At 53.0% G+C, this 20,156-nt stretch overlaps 1 protein-coding gene across 2 annotated transcripts in view; it reads left to right on the top strand.

Moving 5' to 3' along the window:
* The window catches only part of KLHL29 (kelch like family member 29), a 226,120-nt gene that overhangs the window by 176,339 nt on the left and 29,625 nt on the right, over positions 1-20,156 (top strand). The window lies entirely within an intron of this gene.

The following is a 20,156-nucleotide window of genomic DNA, read 5'->3' as shown; positions in this document are numbered from 1 at the left end:
TACCAAGTGTTAATTGAGCGACTAATGTGTGTAGCATTAGGCACCTACTGTGTACAGAGCCCGTACTTGGCTTCTCCCAGGCAAAAGCTACAAGGCAGTGTGCCAGCTGCATGTCCCATACAGGCCTCAGCTCCTGCTGGACATGAAGCCCTGTGGGGATGCCCGCCGTGTGTCAGACACTGTGCCAGGCACTGGGAAGGACAGTAGTCTTCCTGGAGGAGCCTGCACTGCACTTAGGGAGTCTAGGGGGTACCAGCAGTAAGAGCTACAGGGGCTGGAAAAGAGAGGTCAGTGTGGACTGGGCCTTTAAAAGCAGTCAGAATGATGGAGGGGAGAGAAACAGAAGGCAGGTACTTCTACAAATGCCAAATCTAGAGAAGAAGGCTTGGGATAAGTGCCAGGGACACAGAATGATGATTTCTCAATAAATTCATCTATCATAGAGTTACACACACACACACGCACACATACACACACACACACACACACATGCACACACACTCAGCTTCTACTCAAATGGTTCACAGGGCTTGTCCTGATTTGAGACAAGTTCAGCTACTGATTTACACTCAAGGGCCTAAGAATTGCATTCTCTGAATCTTTGGCACACAAAGTCCATTCCTGGACTTCCCTCAGGCTTCCTGCTGCCTTCTTTGCCTGTAAAGATCACAGATCTTTACAGGCCATCCCTGGCCTGTAAAGATCTGTGATCTAGTCCCCAAAGCTATTCTCTTGGTCTTCATGGGCTTCGATCTGGGTAGCAAACACTTGGGGGCCATTGACCCCTGGTTGGGAAATTGGCGCACACCCAGCATCCCGAAGTTCTTTGCAAACCTTTCTTAGGTTAATAGCAGCCTTCCTGATGCCTGGTCAGTGTTTAGACATCCAGCATGTGCAGTCTTTGCCAGGAAAGGCACACCCTGTCAGGTTGATCCCTAGAGGTTTTCCATTTTTGAGTCCGGGAATGACTTTTTGGGTTTTAAAATATTTTTTTATTAAGTATAGTTGGCGTACAATAGCATATTAGTCTCAGGCGTACAACCTGAGTTAGTGTTTCAACACTAACCGAGTTAGTGAGTGTAGAGATTCCACACTTACGCACCAGACAATGTGATCGCCACCGCACTAAGTCTAGTAACCATCTGTCGCCGTGCAAAGTGATTTCAATATCATTGACTATACTCCCTATGCCACATCTCCGTGGCATATTTATTTTATAACTGGAAGTTCTGCCTTTTATCCCCCTTCACCTTTTTAATCCCCACATCCCCTCCCCTCTGTTTCCATGAGTCAATTTTTTTTGGTCGATTTGTTCAGTGGTTTTGTTATGTATTTTTTAGATTCCACATATTAGTGAAATCATACAGTATTTGGAAATGAGTTTCGAGAGGAGGAGAGCTAGGCAGCAGTCTGGCATGCCAGCTGCCTGTCCCCATGGGATGGGGAGGTCGTGGTCCTCCAAACCGTGAAACGCAACCGGAGAAAACGTGGCACAGCCCTGGCTTCATGAGAAACAATTTGGTTGAAATTGCATTCCATTCAGGAGCACACTCACTATTATAGAAATATAAAAGGTGAAAATCATACCAGCATAGTAGGTTAGGAACACAAAACATTGTGTAAATTGCCTGAGGGGGAAAGAATGGCTAAAAGGTTGCTGTCTATTGAAATAGTTGTCATTCCTGTTTTCTCAGCGTAATTCTCTTTTCCTTTAAAAAATATGTCTTAGAAGGAAGCCCAAGTGTTTTCAGCGCGTCCCCAGGAATGTGCTCTTGTCGACTTCCTTCTCCCCGGGCAGCCTCCTGGGTGACCGAGTACAGCACTGCGAACTGTCTGGTTTTGCCCGCTGGCCTCTCGCTGCCTTTTCCTCCCCTCTTCCAAGTGACCCATCGATGTGGTCATCTCAGACCCAGGTCTACACACATCCCAGGCAAAGAAAGACGTGTTAGGTGTTCACCATCTTCTGTGGGGCCAATGTCATGGGCTCTGTATTGGTGCGCTAGGATTGCCATAACAGAATGCCACAGCCTGGGCTGTTTAAAGAACAGAAACTGCTTTTCTCACAGTTCCAGAGGCTGGAAGTCCGAGATCAGGGTGCCAGCAGGGTTGGTTCTGGTGAGGCCTCTCTCCTTGGCTTATAGATGGCTGTCTTCTTAGTGTGTCCCCAAGACCCCCTGATATCTCTTCCTTTTCTTACAAGGACACCAGTCATATTGGATTAGAGTCCTGCTCTTATGCCCTCATTTAAATTTAATAACCTCTTAAAGGCCCCGTCTCTAAATACGCTAGGGGTTAGGGCTTCAACGTATGAATTTGAGGGGGCACAATTCGGTCCACAACTGGCCGCATGTCGGTCTAGCTGGCAAATGGAAAGGGTAGCCCCCAACCGTAGCACAGGCACTACGTAGCTACAACCAATGTGTGACTTGACTGGATATGTTCAGTGGTTTATAGTTATTTGAACTTTTCTATAAATGCACTACTATCGTTTTTACCACAGTTCACCTACAAGCTGCTCACTCGGCTCCCGTTAACTATTTTCCGTTATTAGAATACTCAATATTTGGAGTTAACTTTTTATTTCCAGAGAAACTTCATGTTGGGAGGGATCTCAGAAGCCATCTAGTGAAGGAGGAATCTGTCCTTCACCAGGGACTAAGCAGAAGCCATTGATGCTAAATGGTTTATGCTGTTAAATGGTCAAGAGCTGTCTTCTTGTGACTTCCATGGTGTTGCCCTCTGGGGCCATGCAGAGCAAAGCTTGTCCCTGTTCTGCATGACAGCCCTTCAGATTTATGATGGTGGCAGAATTTCCTTTTCTGCAGACTAAGTATCTCTAGTGACCTTTGCTGCTCATTCTTTACCTTGCTGGGGTCCTCCCTGGTCATGCTCCAGCTTGTCAAAGTGCCTCTTAAAGGGACACCAGGTGGCAGGCTGGGTGGCCCAAGGGAGAAGAGACTGTCACCTACTTGGTCCTGAGCAATCACACTGCAGATATTCTAAATTTTCTATAATGATCATGACTTATTTGTATAAAACACACACGAGCACACGCATGCCCACTCCGACCTCCAAATTCAGAGAAAAGGGGGAAAAAATTTCACAAAGCTCCTCCTTTCTACTACATTGGTTTCTTTGGGGTCTCCCTCCTCCTCTTTCTCATCAGGGTCAAGATTACCGATCACCCCCTTTTTACAGAGTCCCCTATACTTCTGCACCTTTTTGTACCTCGGTCTTGGCCATGGCAGCCAGTCAAACTTTCCATTGCAAGGGCAAACTCTAACTCAGGCTACGGGACACTCACTGCCACTCTCCATGGCCGGGGGTTTCTGAAAGTGCCTGCTGAGTGTGCCCTCCTGAGCAGGGTCTCTGCCTGCCCTCCGGGTCTCTACAAATACTGGGGGACTGTTTTGTTGTTGTTGTTTGGGTTTTTTAATTTGTGGCTTTGGAACCCGCCCTTGTATTTTGGTTATTCCAGTGAGTTGAGGTCCCTTTAAAGAGCTGGCTCCTTCCTGGGAACATGAATATCGTTCGTGGTTACCCATACTCATCCCTTAGAGTCCAGAGCACCTTTGAGAACCAACAGCGACCTAGTCGGCGTGAGAGAATGCCCCACTCTCTAGACTGCGGGTAGAACCTGCTGCAGAGGCCCTCGGAGGCCCTTAAATTAAGGAATCGTTTCAGAAATTCTAGTTGATCCCAAAACAATTCCTATGTTTTCAGTCTTTCTTCTATAGGAAGGCATTCATCACCTTCTTGGACTAAACAACAGTTTTATGAGGCAAGGTTTCCGTGGTGTAGGCAGCGACTCTAGGATTCCTCATTTAATGTCATTCGTCTCAGAGAGCAGAGATGTAGACATGCAGTCTCCCCCAGAGTCTCTGCAGTAATCACACCAACCAGGACCGTAAGGCTGGTGATCTCGGGCTGTGGGTCAGGGGCCGCCATTCCAGGGGAGCCGGTGGGCAGTGCTGGTAGATGCAGCCATGTCTTCTGGAAGGGCATGGAGTGGGTGTTTCATACGTTCATTATATATTCACTTTGTACTTACGTAATTTTGGCAGCTGCCATTTGTAGGTGGAAAACTGAGGTTTGAGTAAGATGTTTGCCCAGGGACAGGTGTACAGTCCGTATGAAAGCCGCCTGCCTCCCTTGCCCAAGCCCTTTTCCCCACACCACCCACTGAAGCTTCCTGGTTGCACTGGTATCGCCACTAGGCGAAGTCTGGGCTAACGATAGGCAAGTCCCACAATGACTGTCTATGCCTCCTACAGTCACGTGTCTGATATTTGTCAATATAAATTGGTGATTCTTGGGTTCTTTCCTTATCTTCACAAGGCTGTGTGATGGATGGGTGGGTGAGTGGACTTCGTTCCCAAAGTAAATCCACGAGAGACAGTGGGCTCTTTAAGGAAGCTGCAGACAGGGCACTGGACACCATGGAAGCCGCTGGAGCTTGGCAGTCAGGTGGCCCTGGAGCTTCTTTCACTCTGCTACGTCTCTCATGCCTTATACAAAGTATTGCCGATGCAATAAAGTTAATGGGGCCGATCATCCTACGAAGGAACCAATTCCGTGCAAAGATGATACATCTTTGAAGTTAATGAGGTCTAGTAATTGAACTTACACCCTTTTAAATGAATGAAATTCTTGAAATCTACCAAACGGCAGCACATCCATATCTCTGTCGCCGATGGATGAGAGGCCACCAGGGCAGAGCCCTGGGAACTGGCTTCCTGCTAACATCTAACGCGGCCTTCAGCGCTTCGGAAGCTCAGCAGATATCATGTCTGGTCAGCCATTCTTATCCTTTGCAAAAGCCCCAGGTCAGCCCAGTATAGCCACGGGGGCTGGACCACCCCGTGAGAAACAGCTCAAGGGAGAAAATGAGAAAACCGAACCACGGATCTCTTGAAGGGTGTCCACCCGGCCCACAGCCTTTAGAGCCGGCCTCAGGATTGATTGGGAGAGGTGCACGAGAGCACAGCTAGACTGCCGGTCCTACAAAAATGGCCACTGCACAGGTGGACCTGGGACTGGGTGGTGCCTAGGCCCAGGAAAGGTGAGCAGACAAGGTTCCCAGGAAGTGCACACCTAAAGCCCGCCAAGCAGAAACATGAGGTCTGGCTGCAGACCGAACGGGGACCATCGCACCATGGCCCCCGGGGGCCCTGGGTGCTCACCAGCGCTCTGGCCCCCTTTCGGTCCCTTCCCCAGGTAACGCCGCTCACAGTTGCTGAAGAGCACAAAGTGATACTTGTTGTGCCCACAGTACATCTGCTGAAGGCAAAACTTGTGTTTATAGCCCTTCACTTCAAAAGACTGGCCGTGTTATAAAAAGAAAGGGACCATCTGTCCCTCTTCTGGACCCCAGCGCCTCTTGGAGAAGATTTCTGTGCAAGAAAGCAGTGAGAAGTCAGCGCTGACTTCAGAGAACTATTCTGAGGCCGGAAGAGAATGGCGCCTCCCGTTGAAGGGAAGTCGAGGGGACAGATGAAAGCGGCTTTGTGGAGCCACGATGGGATGGCAGATGCTGGCAGGAAGAGGACGGCGGTGGCCCGATGGCACTGCCCAGATGCTCCGGCTGTGCAGATGACCAACTGGGAGGACTGAGGGATGTGAGGGCAGGCGAAGGGGAAAGGCCGGGAAGCATCGGGGACCCCAGGAGCAAGCGTGGAAAATGTCAACGCCAGATTGCACATATCTGTTGCGCAAAGTCAGATGTCATTGCTCCACCCCGCTTGTCCAGCCTTTCTTATCCGAAAAGCCCTTTAGTACAGTTGAGCATGTTGGGGCCGCCTCCGTTCTTCCTGAGTGCTCAGGAGTCTGGTCTGCCTGTGCGGCCTGCTCAGGACTGGTCTGCCCCAAGCTCCCCAGGACCAAGAGAGAAGGTCACTGAGAGGCTGGGAGAAGCTGGTGGGCGTGGAGGCGGGGCTGAGATGAGCTCGGAGAGGGAGTGGGAGTGGAGGGGATTTTCAGGGGAGGAATTTCCCGGCTTCCTGGCCACACTGTCCCAGGCTAGGCACCTGACCGCACGCAGCGCCTTGCTCCGGGCTCTTCCTTCCGGCCTTTATTCTGGCTGTTTCAGCGGACTGGTTCTGAACCAGTCCTGCTCCCACTCCTCCCCATCTCCCACAAAGATAGCATTGGTTAAGAACATTGCATACCTTTCAGGTGTACTCTGTTATAGTTCGATACTCTATTGCGCTCATCAGCAAAAGTCATTTCCTTTTTAAAAAGAATCCCTGCAAACTCCAGAAAGCCTTGGTCTGTGAACCTCTAGGCTTGAGGCTTATTTGTTTCAGATCAAAACCTGCTTTTCTTCTTAGCTACCTGTCCTGGGGTGAAAATGAGGGGAGGGGAGCTGGAGGTCAGATGTGGGGGTCCCCTGAGGACACCCCTCGTTTCCTTTCCTGCTTATCCCTGACAGAGAGCCCCCAAGGGCCCATCTTGGGGTAAACGAATTGAGAGCTTTCCCTCCATCCTGGGGAGCGTTCACAGATTCTCATCCACATTCTTAAATGCACTGAAAATTCCCCCCACTTGGGCGCACGCATTTAGATTCTAAGGATGAAGGCAGTTCCTGGTGCAGTGTATTCAAGGCTCCCAGATCCTAAAAGGTCACACTCCTTTTATTCTTGCCTCTTTTCACTTCTTTTCTGTTCTTATTGATTTCTTTGGGCACATAAGAAAACACAGTAGGTAAAGCCTGCTATCTCCACTGAAATAAAATATTCTGCAGTCAAACCACACACCATAAAGAAATAATTGCAGTCTGTATATATTGCTAATGGACATCTCTCAGCAATTCCCTGTCTCATAAGCTTTAAACACAGACATTAGTATAAATATGCAGAAATCCCCATTCGGGCAAATTACTCTGCATTTCTGAACAGAAGGAAGATTAACCATGTGTTGATATCTTTGAAGGAGCTCAGCAGAGCAGGAGGAAATTCACTGGCCCTCTCTGGGACGGACACTGGGACTCCATGAGGCCTAAGAGATGGCTTGGAGGCCTGGCTAACATCTTTTCCCTTGGGCCTGGGAATCCCCTGGAGCACTGAGGGCTTGGCCTCAGGAGGAGGGCACTGGCCCCCACCCTGACTGGATCAGCTTCACTTGAACTGCTTAGTCACCTAGATGTCCTGCTTCTAGAGCCTTCCAGGCTTCCCCAGGCTCTGGCAAGCTTCAAAGCAGAGATGGGAAATGCATCCTCTGAGCAGCCTGGCAGGAGCCCTCGGGGGTCCTCAGGCCTCCGAGGTGAAAGGCCCACAAGGAGCCCCAGGGAGGAGTGGAACCAAGGCCTACAGTCTCCCCATCTCTGGCCCTTCACCAACTTGGCTCCACCTCCCCTGCCCTGCTCACCCCCATCAAGGGTCCCACACTTCACCACAAAGTCCAACGCAGGACTGAGGGTCTCTATCTTCTGGGACAGCCTGTGCCGGCAGAGACTGAGCCCAGCCTGAGCTCCCGGGGTCTGGAAGCAAAGCCCCTCCCTTTCAGGAATCTTCCTCGAGTCCTGGTCAGCAGGATGGGGAAGATGCCCCGGTCAGCACAGGTTGCTGAGTCTGGGGGTGACAGGGTCTGGCCTCTCCGATTGCTTTGGACAAGAGGCAGCAGAGCTGGGAAGGGATCCCCACAAAGAGCCCCTCCATGGGCTCAGCACAGGCCACCGTGTCCCCTTTATAGCAGAGACTAAGGGCTCAGTTTTCCCTGGGCTGAGCAACTGTGGACGAGTAAGGGAGGCAGGCGTCAGGGCGGGCTGCCCCAGGCACCGTGGGCCAGCCCTGCTGTGGACGTGGGAGGTGAATTATAAGCTAGTCAGGAATCACCGCCGAGCCGAAGCTGGGGCGCCTGGCTCCCATATGTCTTCTGGTTATTTTGTGTTCGCCTGCCTTGCCCACAGCAGAATCGAATGTGGAAGGAGAGGCAGTCAACATTTACATTCTGAGGCAGAAGGAAGGGTGTAGGGCCTCTCAGAGCTGGAGCCGCAGCCTCGAGGCTTTGCTTGTGGCAGTAAAGTCTGGACAGGACGGGCGGGGGACCTGGGAGCAAGGCTCTCCTCAGCCCCAGACCACTCGTGAGGCTGGGGTTTCTGGAACACCTGGGTTTTCATGCCAGAACTCTGAGGCGCCAGCCACAGCCAGAAACAGAAGAGAAGAGAAAGATCGGATCCTCTCTTTAACTCACCCCGACGTACGCCTAGGATGCACTCACCTTTCTCACCAGCCAGCATCTTGATGGTCTGTTTTCACATCCGTCTACCCCACTCAATTGTAAATGACTTAAGAACAATCCCTCCCTTGGCCGATTTAGCAACTTTATGTGAAATTTTAAAAGAGATCCTTTCTCAAGACCCTTGTCCATCACCTACCAGAAAATTGTCACAATAACTAAAGAAATCCATGATGACGGTGAGGTGAATGGCACCCCCTGGAGTTGTGCGGTATGCAACTTGAGTGGCCTATAAGTAGCTCACTGAGGGCATTACCTTTGGGGCACACTGCTACGCATGCTGCACGTACTGACACGTTTAATTCTCACAGCAACCCTTGGAGGTGGGGACCGTTATAACCTCCATTTTACAGATGAAGAAACCTGGGGTCAGAAACATGAAGTCCACTTTGCCAGGTTACCCACCTGGCCAGGGACAGAGTCAGGACTCCCGAGCCTTGCCCCTGGCCCTATATGCACTAGTTCCAGGTCTGGCCAGGAGGATGGATGCACAGCAAATGTGTATTTGGTGTAATGACACAGGAAGGGTCTGGCTTCAGGCTCAGTTCAGCCTTCCCTCCTCCACACTGAATCTCTGCCTCCCCGTTTGCAAAACGAGAGTCTCAAAGGTTCGGGGACACTGAGTCCCTACAGAGGCTGTTACAGGTTGCCATGTAGTCAGGCCAAGGAGGTGCCCAAATATGGGAGCCCCAATCCCCCACAAGAACATATCAGCTCTTCCTCGCCAGGGCCTTTCAGACTCGGCCCTCCTGACCAGCCCCCATCCAGGAGGGGCGGCCCTCCTTCCCCCCTGGGCAGCCTCTGTGTGGTCTCGGTTCTACTTCCCCCCCCCCTTTGCTCTGCTGCTCACCCCTCAGGGCTCCCCGGGTGTCCAGGCAGCCCCCTCACGTCCAGGCAGCCCCCTCACAGGCACTCTCCACTCCACAACCAGCAGTCTCTACAGTGCCCATCTGACCAGGCCCTGTCCGAGTCGAAATTGTCCCGTGGTCTTCATTTCTCACTAAGCCCCCTTACCTGTCCCTCAAGTCAAGGTGTGACTCTGGTCAACCCCACTGCTCTCCACACCCCATCTCTCTGATTCGCGTAGATGCTCCCACCAGAGCTGATGCAATGAGTTCTCCTTGGGGGAAAGTCAGGTGTGGCCTCCTCAGGGTTCCCCAGCACTGTGCCCAGACCCCCTGCAGCTGCCAAACGGAAACCAGAGGGCCCTCCTGAGGAACCGTAGGAAACAGAGCATGTATGTACCTGTCAGAGGGTTCTGAGAAAGACAGGGAATTCCAGGAAAGTGGAACATTCCGTCCCTACAAGAGCTGGCTCCCACAGCCAAAAAGGGGAGAGGGACTCAGGTAACTGTCTTCCCATCCCCCAGCCCATGAGGCTCCAGGCCCCTGGGAATCCAGCTCTTCCCCCCGGGACAGGTAGCATTGGGGCTGGAATGAAAGCTTGGGTTGATCAGAGGCATCCAGCCAGCCTCTGCCCTCGTCAGTCAGTAGGAAGGAGAAAAGCCCAAGCTCTGAATGTTCCGCACATCCAGGGGGCCCACCTGGGAAGGCTCCAACTGTACCCCAGCCCCCAGACAGATGCGCCTGCACACATGTGCCTGGCCTCCCTCTGCAGGCATCAGAGGGCCAGTTTTCCTCCCTGCTGAGCTCCAGGTGGGAGGGGAGGACATGGGTGTACAATCTCCATCTGAGACCAGGTTATTTATCCAGAAGGACTTGGTCTTACCAATCTGGGAGTAGAGATTCCCACCCCCCACGCCTCATGGACCCTTGTCCTGGGAAGGATGTCCAAAATCCATGAGCAGCACCCCCTGCCAGCCGGGAAGGAGGGCAGAGAGACGAGTCATGAGACCTGAGGCTCTGGACAGTCATAGCCGGGAGCTCTGGGTCCACCTGCAGCCCAATGCATAAGCGAGGAAACCTCTCTGCGTGACTGTGCTGCCCAGCCCTCCTGAGCCAGCTGAACTGCACCTGTCCTTGAACAGGAGGAGTCAGAGAGGTCACCAAACATCCTCTGGAATCTGGGCTTTCAATCTTTTTGTTCATTAGTGCATCCCCAGTGCCGGGAATGTGGTAGGTGCTCAAAAAATACTTGCTGAATGTATGAGTGAAAAGTGACTATCTATAGCTAAAAGTGACCAAGTCTGCCCACGGTACTGAAGCGTAAACCCCACGGTGCTGAGGGCAAAGAGGACAGGAATCCAGGGGGACAGAACAGTCTGAGCGAGGGCATAGAGGCGGCTCCAGAGTTAGGCCATCTTAAAGCAAAGGTCATTCGGAAGAAAGTTGTCTCTTTTCTATGATTTTGTATAACTTAATTCAAATGTTCTGCCCTTTGTCACATTCTCTCTTGTCCAGATACTTTCTCAGGGTTTAACTTTATTATCTTAGTATTGCCCATGGTCACAGATAACTCACTTTTTGATGGCTCCTTGCCCTATGTAAGACCACATCACGCTCCTGGGCAGTGAGCAGAGTTCCTTTCTCCTGAGTGTGATATCTTGTGACTCTCAAAGGGCTTCAGCCATATAAGTCCTTGGCGATTTCTAGGGTGGCAGCTTTCTGGGGTAGTGCAGCTTCTGGTCTGTGGCCTTGAGTTCACCAGCGTCCGCTGGGTTCTCAGCCCCGCCCAGTGGCCCCATCCTGCCTTTCCCCGAAGGCCTGCGGTCCCTTCACCACCTAAAGTCCAGAGCCAAGGTCCCCCATCTGGGCATTGCCTTGGCCCCTTTCACCCAGCCTCAGGCTTCCCCAGGGAATCTCACCCAGCTGGCCCCACCAGCCAGTCCTCCAGCTTGCCTCCTGAGCCAGCTCTACCCAGACCTGATGCTTGACAACCCTCTCCTTTGTCTGTATCATGACCCATTTGTGGTGCTCCTTGGACTCCAGGCCTCTTCATCCGAAGTGGCTCTTAAATCTTCTTAGACCCCTGAGCCCTGCCCTGAGAAAAGCCGCTTGGGCAAGCAGGAAGCTGCAAAATACAGCAGTCTAAAGCTGTAAACACAGGGCTTTGAATTAAGCAGAGTTTGATTCAAATCTTGCTTCTGCCACTCTGTTGCCAGGAACAATTCATTCTCTCAGACTCATTTTCTGCGTCTGTAAAATGGGGACCATCAGTCATAGAGTTGCCTTGAGGATTAGAGAAAATGATCATGTCATTCGTGAATCTCAGAGGGTGGCAGGAAGCATGCACCCTAAGAGCTTTCCAAAGTGCCAGCGCTTCCTCCTTCCCCTCTCCGATCCCCCCACTCCCTAGCAAACGGCGATGGGGGAAGGAGGGCCATTGGGTATATATGACTGGTATGTAGTCTAAAAGATGGCTGAGGGCGCAGGAGGCAATTAAAATGCCCCTTGGCCCAGCACTTGACACGTGGTAAGCAACCCGGAAAGTTGGCTTTGGTGCTTTTTCTGTCCCGGCCTTAAAACCCAGCGGAAGACACAGACCTAGCACTGAGTCGGAGGCGCCTGCGCAGGGGTGAGCGCGCGCCTCCGGGGGAGGGGCGGGGAGGGGCGAGAGGGAGGGGCGGGAGGGCCCGCCCACAAGGACGTGAGGGCCCGCCCCCCGCGCGCCGCCCCACGTGCGGCGGGAGGGAGAGGCTGCGGGAGGTTCCCGCGCCTCGGCGGCGGGGGCGCGTCTGCCGACGTTTATTTGCATATGCGCGGGCTGGTTATTTATAACTTCTCTTCAGCCAGTTCCAAGTTATTGATGTCTTAAAGTGACTTTAATCTGAGCCTTCTTTTCTTCAAATGGGCTTTTGATTTCCGGAGTGATATTATACATGGCTGTAAGCTATTGACTGAGCGATCGCCGTTGTGTTCTCAATGTGCTGATGCTGAAAATCTGCGATATAAATAAACTTCCTCTGGTAGAATCATTATAAAGCACAAGCAGCAGAAATTTATGGAAAGAACAGATTAAATGCTTAGACTTAAATTCTTCAGTGTGCTGCTTGCCTTAAACTGCTGTGTCTGGAGTTTGGGCTGCTGATTCAGGTGGAAAAAATCAAACGGACACATCGCTTGTCGGTGCATTTTTACTATGATCTATTGTGTTGCCAAAAGAGAAATCTCAAAAGCTGCCATTGATAATCCTGGTTAAAACTTGGAGCATAAATTATTAAGACGTGTAGTTTCTTTGCGGAGTGGTTGGGGACTGGGGCGTGTAGCACAGTAAAGAAATATAACATCAATATGTGCTTATGCATTGTAATGTTGGACATTTTTATGCCCACAATAAAACATTCCGCCTACAACTGTGTTTATGAAAGCAACAGATAGGAAGATACATAATGCCACTTAATAGAATTAATCACCTCCCATCGGACCGGTTTAAAAGGCTTTTTATTGCATGTTGAAAAGCTCTGACCATAATTAATACTCTGCACACTGTCAGGTGCCAATCAAAGGGCTGGAGGCAGCAAAGGGAACTTTGAGGCACACACAGGCGGAGAAGGTTCTCAGGATTCAGTCCAGTTGTCTGAGCTCCAGGTTTTTAAATCAGGAATCTAGCCTCATGTCAAGCTCTGGCTGGGGCTTTAGGTTCTAAATTTTAAGTTCTGGGCTCCAGATATAAATTCTGAGTTTGTTCTGGTCTCTAGGTTCCAGGCTCTGGATTGATTCTGGGTTCTTGACTTCAGGCTCTGGGTGACCCACCCTGGGTCCCTGGGTCCTGAGTGAGATGGTCCTACATCTATGTCCAGAGCCAGGAGAAGGGCATGGGTGTTTCTTGTCTCAGTCAAGTTTGCTGTCAGCATGGTGGGTCCAGTTGGCCACAGAAATTTACCCCATGTGACCTCCCTTCACCTCTCACCATTTCTGCCAGTTTTCAACAAAGGAGAGGGAAACACCGGGAAGGCTCATGGCTGGCCTGCCTCAGGATGAGCATGTGGTCACTCGAGACAACAGCCTGCCAGGGAACAGACCCCAGACTCACTGGCCAGGCCCACAGCCAACCAGCCATGGAGGCTCTGGGGCTCAGCACTCCCACTTCCTCTCCAAAGGAGATCCCTTTATCTCTTTTGTCCCTTATCACACAGCCACTGAGTGACTGGAGCCACAGAGAATCTCCCAAATAAGCCAGAAAAGCTGAGGAGGTGAAGGGTCAGCCTGAAATAATTAAAGAATAAAATTGCCCTTTAGAAGTGTGATTCAAGCCGGCGAGAGGGAAGCATGCGGCAGGGAGATAGTGTCCTCGGGCCTGCGTCTCTCTCACGGGCATGGATGGCACTTCTGGGGAGGCTGCCAGCTGAGCTAGAACTAGCTGCTGCTCTGCAGAGAGTTTCCCGACTGTGAAAGTCCTTTTTCCTCCTGGAAAGTTGAGCCAACCAGAACTGAGACTGACCTTGGAGGGCAGGAAGGCCGAGCTCCGTCTCCCAACACAACATGGCGTACTTCTCTCCACCGGACTGGAATCCCAGGGCACGTGAGTGCATGGATGGATGGGTCGTCACTGGAGACTCAGATTTTTGTGCTTGATGGACAGGTTGCTGTCTTTGCTAAGACAGAATCAAATCCAAAGTCACTTCTAGCACCCAAATAAAGCAGGAGTCACTGGGTTTCCGTCGTGGCCTGATACCCTCTGCCACCTCCCCACCACCAGCAACACCCAAAGCGAGAGCCGTGCTCCGGTGAATTGGCGTTTTCGATGAAGGAGTCTTGTCCCGACATGGGCTGAGCACCAGGTCTGTGGGAGGGCACTCTGTCCACAGCTGCCCTCCCGGAGATGAGCATCCTCATGGGGACAGACCGTGTGCATGGAGTCACAAGGACAGCTGGGGAAGACAATAAGCCATGGCTGTCGTGGAGGAAACAGCTCATTCATTCCGTCAGTCAACAAAAAGGCAGTGAGTGCCTACCATGCACAACAGCAAGACTCCGGCCTCGTGGAGCTCACATTGACCCCCCCAAAGCCTTCCAACTGAGGATGGCGTCCTCCTCCTGGATGCGGCCACTAGAGCAACAAGAACTGGAGTGTGACCTTTCCTCAGCTGTTCACAGCAGACTGAGCTAGGATCCCGAAGTGCCGGGACCCGGTCTCAGGTGGGTCCTCGGTCACATCCCAGCCCCACTGGGGAAATCCCTCCACCTCAGGCCACTACGGGGGCAGTGTGCCCAGCTCGGGAAAGACACCCTGGTGACCACTAAGCCTGCAGGACAGAAACAGTGAAGTTTCGGATTCTCGGTCCTCAGGAAGCAGGACTAGGGGTCAGTGGGTTATAGAACTGGCTCACCCAAGAGACGACAAAGCAAGGGTGTCCTAAAGTTCCAGAAGCCACGATTTCGACAAGGCTTAGAAGGGGTTGCAGACTAGTGCTGGAGCCACAATTAGCATCCCTTGAGGAAATGTGCATGGGGGTAGGAGTGCTAATCGCTCATCTTGACTGGGCAAGTTTGCTTCTCAAGTCCAGTGTCTCCCACTGTGCTTATGTAAATGAGCCGTAGGATCTGGTCAGACAGACAGCACATATGGAGCACCCTGCCTGGGTGGGGTCGAGTGCCCAGCCATGTGCTAGCCTACGCAGACTGGCACACAGTTAAAGGCAGTCTGGCCCCTGGTAATCAGACCTGTCTTTCAACAGCTATCAGGCAGTTACCAGCACCCCGCTCCCCACCCCTCTGCCCACAGCCCTGTTGGCCTTGGAGTGCCCACCAGGCAGCTGCTCCTGATCCCTCCCTGGCCAGTGGCCCTGAGTGAGTAGGAGAGGGGGGTTGGGGGCACAGAGCAGGGCTCAGTGAGCAGCTCCCCGGAGAACTTCTGGGATGAGTTTGCTAATAGAGATGTCTGTTCTGAGAGGTCATGATACCACCTGTCATTAACCTGGGCACCCTGCCCAGGATTTTCACCAAGAAATCATAGGCAGCTGCTTGCAGGTGGGTGAGTGATTTGCAAGGACCACAAGAATAATTTGCATAAACATATGTATGGAAGTATGTATTTATTTGCATTCATTTGCATAAATTGCTGGCGCTTCGAGCTGTCCTTCCTTAATTCTATTTTTTCCAGTAAATTTCTTTGAGCTCTGAGTGCAGATCTGGACACTTGGGTACTAAAAACAAAAATAACAACAGTACTGAGACCTGGGCTTGAGACCAAAACTTTGGTGCACATTAAGATTTCCTGGGGCGCTTTTAGAAATCCTAGTGCCTAGATCATCCCCCATGCCACTCAATCAGAAACTTTAGGGGTGAGACCTGGACAGCAGTATTTTTTGAAGCTTCCAGGTGAGTTTGATGCACAGGCCAAGGTTGAGAACTGATGCCCTAAACAGGGCAGGCCCATGTCAGATCAAACTAGCCTCGGCCTCCAGCTAGAGACTGGGCACCGGACTTCGCCTCCCTCCTATGTGCAAGACGCTCAAAACGTGACTTTAGTGAGTGAGGTGAAGTGCCAAGGCCATACCACACACAGTGGGCTCTCAGTCAAAGGTCACCACGCTCCTCTCCATCATCCGCATCATACACAGCGTCATCCCATGCAGAACTAGAGCCATCTGGAGACTTGGCTGCTCATCCTGGCCCTGCCACCCAGGTCTTCCCGGGTTCTGCCTCGGCCTCCAACCAGCCCTTAAGAGTAGTGAGCACTCCAGGGCGGGACCCGAGGTCTGTTCTGGATGAGATGCGGTCCTTTCTTCTTCCGAATGATTCCCAGGCTGATGTTTCCATGCCTGGGAAGTATGCCCCTGTGACAAGAACACCCCATGTTCCAGGACGAGCCCACCCAGCCCTGCCTGCCTCCCTCAGCGTCTCTCTGCAGGCTGGGGGAGAGCCAAGCCTGTGGTTTGCACGCTTTTTCCCTGCCTGGTGGGTGCTGCCTGGGGGAAGAATTGTTCTGGAGATCTGGGAACGCCTAACGCCCCCCACTGTGGTGGTTTCCCAGGGCTCTGCCCTTGGCAGCTTCCCACTCTGGCTGCTTGATGCCGTCACTGCACTTGTCCACCCACCCACTGCCCCAGACTCGAGAGTCGCTGGTCCCTCTGTGCCCTCCTGCTCTGTGCCTCTGCTGGTGCCACGAACTCTGGGGGCGGCCCTTTGTCCATGTCTTTCTGCTCAAATCCTGTCCGTCGAGACCCAGCTCAGTGCCTCCTATTTCCAGACCTCTTCTCCAACCCAGCAGCTACTCATTCTTTCCTTCTCTCACTCATTCAAACATTACCTGAAACCTTTTCGAGGCCAGAAGCTGTGTCAGACACTGGGGTCCAGAGACCAGTCCGATCCCAGATCTGCTTTTGAGAGCTTTTCTGAGCAGTGACCGAAGTCCACTACTTCCCCCTCGCCAGCCCCTACCAGAGAAATGAAGATCTCCTGTCTCCTCCTGCTGTGTGGAATATCGCATTGAGAGATGCTGCTCATGGCAGACAATACAGGTCTTGCTAACAGGAGACAGTCACAGCCTCACCTTGGCCTGCAGAGAATGAGAAAAGCAGGGAAGCGTTGGCTTCAGAACCTTCAGGAGGCAAAGAGAAGCAGACAAGAGCTGAGGGGGAAGCTTTTGGTGGCAGCCAGGTGGCCCAGCCCACTCCTTTCCTGAATGTTCCTTTGCTGTCACATGTGCGGTCATTCCTGGGGCTTCGGGGAGGCCCATGGCTTGGTTTGCAGACCCTCCAAGCCCCAGGTCAGCTGTGCTGGGGAAAGGCTTCTCCTCAGCCTGACCCAGGGCCTGACTGCAGCTCTCTGGGGACCAGGCTATCGCTACCCACTCAGACACTCTCATCCCGTTGAGACCCCCTTACCTCCACCCACCAGAAGCAACACTCACCCCAAGAGAGAGTCAGCCTGGGCCACCACCATAGAGCTGTAGAAGCTCCAGGGAACTTGGAGGTGGCTTCCGTTCCTAAAAGAAGCTGTGGAATGAAATGGACACCGTTATTCACCTTTGAGGCAGAGCTGGGCAGGAAAGCCCCAGCCCACAGTGGCAGGGACAGCTCCCGGGTCAGGCCCAGCATTGTCTTCCCTATCCCTGGGCCCCAGGATGGAGTCTATGGTGCCAAGGACGACCATCTGACTGTGGGTCAGATTCTGTGTCGTCACAGGAGGCTGCACACCAGTGGGGACTCCAGGGCGCCGAGGCTTAGAAGAATGCTTTGCTTTCTTGTGCCGTTTGGTCAAAGCTGTTCACTCAATCAGCACATACCCTCCTCACCCCTCCCACTGCTCAGCTGAGGGGCCCTGCCCCGAGCAACCCACAGTCCCAGGGCCGGACAGAGAAAATCACCTTGACAGAGTGGTGAGCCCAGTGCGGAGCGTGGGACCAGAGGGCGGCATTTGAACCTGGTCTCACGGGATGGGGAGACGTTTTCTGGATGTGGAAAAGGAGCATATTCCAGACAAAGGGAACGGCCGACACAAAAAGCAGCCTGGCTGCTGGCCCTTCACATTCTCACCACACCTTTCACGTCCCCGCACAGTAATCGTCCCCCGGTGAGTGTATAATTGCACGTCATCCAGAGAAAGCTCACGAGGAAGGGCAGAGAGACAGGCAGCTGGGCGACATTATCTCTTCCGCACGTGCACACAGTGGTGCTCCGTGGGTTTAGGGTGGCCGTGCTGGACACGGCCTGGTGGGAGAGACGGGGGTGAGGCTCAGCCTCTCTGCTTTCGTGTCCGTGCTGGTGGTGGAGCTGCCCCACGCGCTCACCCCCAGGCGGCCTCTGCGCATGGTGGCAGTGCCCGCAGTCTCCACGCAGAACAGATGGGCCCCACAATCCGGGGCTGCAGCCTAGACACAGGCCTGGCCCCGCCCGTGCGGGGCGGCTCCTCCTGGGTCATTACTGCCCATGAGAGTTTGTAAAAACAGTAGTCTGGCTTTATTATAGAGTCTAAGAGGTTCAGCTTTTCAAGAAAAATAGACTGTCAGGCTAAATACATGTGGGAAAGTGACCGGGCAGAGAGGGGTATCATTAAAGGCGGCAGCTCAGCTGAAATAATAGGAACAGTGTGAAAGGTCCCAGGCGGGGAAACCAATCCGGAAGGGGAAGGAGCACGGGCTCGTGTGCCCAAACGCTCCCGTCCTTCCCACATCAGGATCTGGGACAGGTATGTCGGTGCTTGGAGCCCAGCACCTGCAGGCCACCCCAAGACCCCACCTCTGGGTGCCGGAGTCTGCGCTGGGCCCTGGGAACATGAGGAGTGAAAGATGGCATCTCTAACCTACCAGGGCCCACGGTCTAACCAGAGACAGAATGCGGCCAGAAAAGATCGCGCATGGAGCACAGGGGAAAAGCCTGAGCTGGAAGACAGGTGGTGGAATAGGAGGGGAAAGGTGAGGCGGGGATGTCGGGGGGGACCCACCTGTGGACCTTTCCAGGGACCTTCTGGGACCAGGCTTGAGTGCCTCCTCTACAGGCTGGTATGCGCCGAGGACCACCCTGGCCAGTGTGACCAGCGGGGCAGGTGTAGACACGATGGCTGGCAGAGGAGGGCGTGGAGATAGTGGGCCTGGCTCCCCCTACCCCCGGTGGCCCTCTAAGGCTTAGTAGGATTTTCTAATCTTCCTAAAATGAGCGTGGCGATCACTTGCATGATGGTTAAAGACCATTTGCAATACGAAAATCTAAAATGATGCTTAGGGTTTCTGCAATGACCGGAGGCACTGTGTTGCCTCAGAGCTGACCCCGGCCAGGCCTGGCAGAGAGGATGGGCACAGGGAGACGTCCCCTCCTGGGAAACTGTAGAGGGCAGGAGTGAGACAAAGAGGGGTCCTTATCCCACCCCAAACGCACGCAAGCACGCACGCGCACGCACACGCACGCACGCACGCACGCACGCAGGCTCACAGGATCGCTCCTCCCTGCCCCCTCACCGCAAGCCCCCTGGACTGCCCCATCTCCCCTGCGATGGGATTTGCAGTGCTCTGAGCCGCCATTAGCCCTGGCGTCTGGGGTTTCCGTTTCACTTCCCTCTTTACCTGGGTAACTGAACTGATTGTACTCCCAGCTCTGGTTCACTAATTCTTGCAAATCCTTTAAAACTATCGATTTATGTTCTGGGACTGTGGCTCTTGGAATTCTTCAGAAATACTGGCTTTCGCTGAAGCAGGTGGGGGAGGGCTGCGTTTCGCCGTCATGGCATCTTCTGTCGGTTCCCCCTTCTTCTCCTCCTCCTCCCCAGCACCTCCTCCCACCCTGCCTGGGGCAGGCAGCTGACAGTCCTAAAGCCCTAGCTGAATGGACCTTTGAGGGATTAAGTCTCCAGGAAGCTTACGGCAAAGCAAGGTTCTACAGGATGTGCATGGGAGAGTTTAGGCTGTGGGGTCGTCTGTGGTTGTTGGGCACGTTGCCCAGCTTTGGGGTACCATTTCCTCTTCCAGGACCTGTTGCTCTCTTATTTCCAAAGCAAGTTCTCCTCTTGGGTCTGCAGTGCTGGGTGCCGAAGCCAGCTCCTTCCCATCCCCACATAAACCGCTGTCTCACCCAGATCTCCCAGAAACCTGGGTGGAAGGCAGGTCAGCCAGGGCCTCTGGAGAGAGAACAAGGGTGGTCATGTTGGCCAGTTGGAGGTGAGGAGCTCAGCTCCTCTGGGAATCCAGGGCCGTGAAGGAGGGGCCCAGGGCTCCCTGTGGGCCACCCCCGCCATGAGCTGCCCACTGGCCAGGAATGGAGGGTAGAGAGCACCCTCCACTTTCCTTTCCAAATGAAGAACCCATGTGTCCATAATGGTGCATTGTCAGGCTCGGCACCTGGAGCCCCATCTTCTCCACCTGGGGCTCAGCTGTGTGCGGGGCGTGGTAGCTGCCGCCAGCTCCCAACTGTGCTTTTGCTGAGCTCTGCCTCCCAGGAGAAGATGTCTAGAGTTTATACTTGCTTGGGGGCACTTGCGGTACTGCTGAACTCAAGACACATCTTTATTCTCATTCTCTGCCAAGAGCTGGCTAGAGTCTCACATGTATTTGGAAATCTGACGTCTTGCCCCTAAAATAGTGAATGG

The sequence above is a fragment of the Pteropus vampyrus genome, unplaced genomic scaffold, assembly GCF_000151845.1.
Source record: "Pteropus vampyrus isolate Shadow unplaced genomic scaffold, Pvam_2.0 Scaffold28, whole genome shotgun sequence".
Lineage (NCBI taxonomy): Eukaryota > Metazoa > Chordata > Mammalia > Chiroptera > Pteropodidae > Pteropus > Pteropus vampyrus.
Note: the sequence above shows the minus strand (reverse complement) of the source record. Positions and strands in the feature narration are given on the sequence as shown.